At 39.9% G+C, this 5,255-nt stretch overlaps 1 long non-coding RNA gene across 1 annotated transcript in view; it reads right to left on the bottom strand.

The window, feature by feature from the left end:
- Positions 1-2,014, bottom strand: part of LOC117945349 — a 23,162-nt gene extending 21,148 nt beyond the window's left edge. The window contains exons 1-2 of the long non-coding RNA XR_004656780.1: positions 1,937-2,014; positions 908-909 (exon numbers count right to left, since the gene is read on the bottom strand). This is a non-coding gene — a long non-coding RNA (uncharacterized LOC117945349). The remainder of the gene's footprint in view (positions 1-907; positions 910-1,936) is intronic.
- Positions 2,015-5,255: the final 3,241 nt, after the last annotated feature.

The raw sequence follows: 5,255 nt of genomic DNA, 5'->3' as shown, positions 1-5,255 counted from the left end.
AGATCGAGAGAGAGAGAGAGAGAGAAGGGGCGGGGGGGGGGCATATCCACACATGCATGGTGTTTATACAAGCCGTGATGAGTGCAGGAGAGCAGGAAACAGCGGCTGCATCTACATGTTATTACTGCTGATCTTGTACTTTGGCTCAACTGAAAACAACACGTCATAATGCATGTAGCTTGTGGTTAATGCCAAATTATTGGTTAAAAATTGAAAACTAAGGGCTGCAATACCAGTTAGGTGCATTGATCACATGGATTGATGGATTCTAAACCTTACCTTAATGTCCCGCTGTAGTTTCAGCCAAGCTTGTGCTACCAGTGGTGGGACTTTCTTTATTGACAGGACAGTAAAAGACAGAAAACGGGGGGAAGGGAGAAGGAGGGGTGTCACGAATTAATGGACCAATGGTTGGAGTCAAACATGAGTTACTGCAGTGAGGACTGAGCTTAGTACATGGGGCACACTCAACCAAGTGAGCTACCAGGGCGTCCCTTGACTGGGATTTCACTGTTTTGACAATTTACTTACTTGAGACTTGATTGCCTACTGAATTAAAACTCAAAAGCAGAAATTAATAAGTCTACAGTATATTACTGTATGTACAATGTAAAAAAACAGTATTGCCACAGCTTTTAATAGAAGATGTTCACATCCTATGCCATTTCAATGCTTTATTTTCAGAGGAATCAAGGACTAAAATCTTGACTTTGCTCATGTGAATATGAGAATTGACTTGGACTTTCCTCAAACAACTTGAGACTTGAGTTGGACTTGTTTTACGGTAATTGGGATTTCACTTGATATTTTGAAGACTGACTTTAATCTTCATTCGGATATGTGTTGAAAATTTGACCCTTGAACTCATCTTGAATGACTTGTGACCTGACTTGTACCTATCGAGAACAACTTGAGACCTTATTCATACATGTCTTGAAATACTTTTGTCTTGTCCTAACTTACCTGAGACAAGACTTACTCACTCAACTTGGAAATATCATTGAATCACTTAAGAATGCTTTGATTTGGACTTCTGTTGATCATTTGAGAATCATCTTGGACTTAAAACCATTAACAAATTGACATGGATTTGTCTTAAATGACTTGAGACGAGAATGGACAGACTTGTATGGAACGACATAAGAGTTGACTTTGACCAGTCTCAAATTACGTGACACTTTAAATTTACATCTCAAACAATGCATCAAACAATCAAGTACCAATTAGTTTAGTCTTAAGTGACATCTTTTGGTGGTTTCTGTTTTCCTGGATGTACTGTTTAGGCTTGAGCTTTTGTTTATGGTCCTTTCTTTATCTTTCCATTCAAATGCAACTCCGTTATTAGTTTGTATTTATCCCAAGGAAGCCATAAATACAAATGTTGCGGTTTATTTTAAAGCTCCCTTACCCTTCACACCCCTGCCTGCACCTCCTCTCATCCGGACTCTTCTGAAACACATATCATCTGCCCCGTTCGCCAAAAACAGCCTTGTCTGTCCACTTGTCTTCCGATGTCTCTGAGAGTGAGGGAGAATTAGCAGCGTCTTGTTCTCTTGCTCTTGTCTGTCGGCTGCCGGGGCTGTTGAGCTGACAGCAGAGCAGCCTGGTACTTGACATGTATGCATTCCTAGTTGCTCCTCTGTTATTAGCACAATGCAAGGTAGCTGGCGTCAGCCTTGTAGGGTAACACTGTTCACTTCCAGTACACCTGACAGAAAGCTTCTGGGTGCGTGCGTGGTAGGAGAGAGAGTAGAGAGGGAGGCCAGGGAGAGGAAGAGAAAAGGGAAGACAAAAAACAGGCAAAGAGGAAAAGAGAGGAGGAAGGAGTAAAGCTGCATCTACCCTACTGCTTTTACATTTTTAAGCTGCATTTTGAGACAAGAACAAGAGCTTTAGCTCAAGTAGCCGAACTAATCGAACCTATCGATATTACCACGTCTGACAACACATATCACATGACCATTTGCATACACTGGGCATGTTTGTGGCGGTGTAAACAGGTAGCAGATGTCTGCTAATGCTAATGTCAAAATCTGACTTACTTTGCTGTTGAAAATCATGGATGTACAGTGGGCCCAAAAAGTATTTAGCCGGCCACTGATTGTGCAAGTTCTCCTACTTAGAAAGATGAGAGAGGTCTGTAATTTTCATCATAGGTACACCAAAAAAAATCCAGGAAATCACATTGTGGGATTTTCAAAGAATGTATTGTAAATTATGGTGGACAATGGGTATTTGGTCACTAACAAAAGTTAATCTCATTACTTTGTGACATAACCTTTGTTGGCAATGACAGAGGTCAAACGTTTCCTGTAAGTCTTCACCAGGTTTGCACACACTGTAGCTGGTATTTTGGCTCATTCCTCCATGCAGATCTCCTCTAGAGCAGTAATGTTTTGGGGCTGTCGCTGGGCAACATGGACTTTCAACTCTCTCAACTAAATTTCTATGGGGTTGAGGTCTGGAGACTCCAGGACCTGGAGTGGCCTTTTTTTAATTTTATATCTTATAGATGAAGTATACCTATGATGAAAATTACAGACCTCATCTTTCTAAGTAGGAGAACTTGCACAATCAGTGGCTGACTAAATACTTCTTGGCCCCTCCATCTAAGTTACAAATACAGAAAAAACTTTTGGAGAAAGAATGACAATGGTGAAAAGTAAGACCAGGAAATTGTTAGCATGGACTTATGACAAGGTGGAACTGTTATTGAAAGGTGAAAAGTCTGAAAGACTACCTAACCAATAAGAATGACTGACGGGGATCGTTGTTTCCAAAGGTCTCTGTTTATGCCCGTCCAGACCACAAAGAAATCTCGAAGTTTTCAAATGGGGGCAGCAATTATTTTGAATGTCTTCGTTCAAGGGGCTCGCAAACATTGAGGTAACGCGATGCGTAAACGTAGCGAAAGATATTCATTGTTTAACCATAATGTACTGAAGCAGTGTTAATGTAGGCTGAGATTGACACACAACGTCACACAAAGGATGGAATGATGGAAAATATTGAGACAAAACAAACTGAATGACAAGGCGAGGAGAGAGGGAGAGGAGAGGGGAGGCCGTCACATGCTTCTTGTCATTTGTCCGATTATTAAAAATCTGATTCATTGGCACTCATCAACCCTCTCTCTCCCTCCCTTATTCCCCACTCAGTTCCCCCTGGTAAAGTTGACTTGACAAGGGAAGATGACGGGAGACAAAGGCCATCGTCTTCTTATGCCCATGTAACCCTCTTTCCCCATCCTCCATCTCTCGTTACTATTGTGAATAGAAATGTCTGTCAGTTGCTACCCTGGCAACCAGTGCAGGTGGGAGGCAGGTCAATTCGGATGCTTTCCTGCTGACGAGGATAATGAGGGTGACATGAAAGTAGTACGTGAGGTTTGGGGAATGTCACGGTCTTCAAAATGCAATCCCTTAAAGAAAAAAAAACAAACGCATTTCCCATGTCATCACATGGGACAACTGTTGATCTCATGTGAGCATGTGTCACCACGTTTCACACGTGTGATCGCACGTGTGAAACGTTAAAATTGTAGTAGCATATGTGGAAAATGTGTGCTCTACATGGAATAACATGTTGATCTTTTTTACACAAGTTATATGAAAATATATGCACACATTTGGTAAATATGTGCGCAACGGGTTACAACATGAGGAAAACATTGTAAAAAAACATGTGCGCCACGGGTTATAACATGTGGAAAACAAGGGATAAAACATGTGCGCCACGGGTTATAACATGTGGAAAACAAGGGATAAAACATGTGCGCCACGGGTTATAACATGTGGAAAACATCGGAAAAAACATGTGCGCCACGGGTTATAACATGTGGAAAACAACAGATAAAACATTTGCGCCACGGGTTATAACATGTGGAAACTTATATTCTACTCAAGACATGCAAGTACTCTTTTAATATTTTAGCCAATCCATTTTTTACTAAGTTTTAGAGATAGCACCCGATCATAAGATCATACTTTTTCAGGTTGTTATTACTGTTCCTATAACACAGACTGAAAAAGGCATTATCTGTTTATAACAATACCAATGACAATCACAGTAGGAGGAAGTCAGGTTCTGAAAGAGAGGGAAGGTAAATACAAAATAAAACAGGAAGTGCAGAACAAGACAAGACATGAGTAACTTAACAAACTTGACGAAACATGACACTGCTCTAGTGTTGTTTTTCCTGTTTCTGCAGGTAGTTTCCTTTAACCTACATTGTTAGACTATAATAATTTGAATAGGCTCTGGCAGTTTTGCTTACTGCCCCATCAGATCATCTTACTAACATTATGGAAAGGTTTGTTACAGAGATAGACCTTTTTGTTAAAGAGCAAGATCCTTTTTGCTCAACATGAAACAGCCGTGAAATCACTTTCACCAAACTCGCCAGACCCCATTTAAATAAACAATTCTTTTAGCGTGTAGAGAACAAGCACCTTTCCACATGTAACAGGATAAATTAAATGTCATCCAAACCAGACTAGTGGTTGTTGGAACAGTATAAAGACAAACAGAGACGGTTATTTGTAGTTTTATATGGGTTCTGTCAACTTTGAATGAAGAGACTGAATGACTGTTTATGTAAAGTAGTATTTCAAGTATGAATACTAGTATTTTGTGGTGTTTTCAATGTTAAACAGAAAGGATCTTATTCTTTAACAATAAAGGTCAATCTCTGTAGAGAAGCTTTTCATGATATTGTCTGACACTTGGAACAATTATCTGAGCCTGTCAGTGGTAAAAAAAGCACTTTTAGTGGATGGAAATTGTCGGTGCGCAATTGCCCATCAAGGTTACATTGTGGCTTGTTTCGCCACTGCCGACTGCAGCAATATACTGGAATAATAATAATAATTTTTAAAAATTGTTCATCCCATCAGTCTCATAGAGACAAAAGCATGAGAAAAAACGTTGACAAAAAAGATTATGTTACCCTTTAAAGTCCAACTGGAATTAAGTTGCCTTTTTTTCCAGCTATAGCACCCACATCTGCCCTCTAAAGTACACATCATACTATCATCAGTACCCAATAAGAGAGAGGAAAAGAGGAAGGTGATTGGAGCATATACCAGTCAGAAGGTTCCTGTTTATGATGTAATTTATGTACAGCTGTGAGTTATGTCAATGGTATGACACAACTAATAGCTGAAGCCTAAGCCATTGTAACAGGTCACTCCCAAAATGTAACCCCGTATCAATGTCCAGTTATAGTTCAATCGTAATGTAATAATGTAACATGA

This window comes from Etheostoma cragini, chromosome 1 (assembly GCF_013103735.1).
Source record: "Etheostoma cragini isolate CJK2018 chromosome 1, CSU_Ecrag_1.0, whole genome shotgun sequence".
Lineage (NCBI taxonomy): Eukaryota > Metazoa > Chordata > Actinopteri > Perciformes > Percidae > Etheostoma > Etheostoma cragini.
Note: the sequence above shows the minus strand (reverse complement) of the source record. Positions and strands in the feature narration are given on the sequence as shown.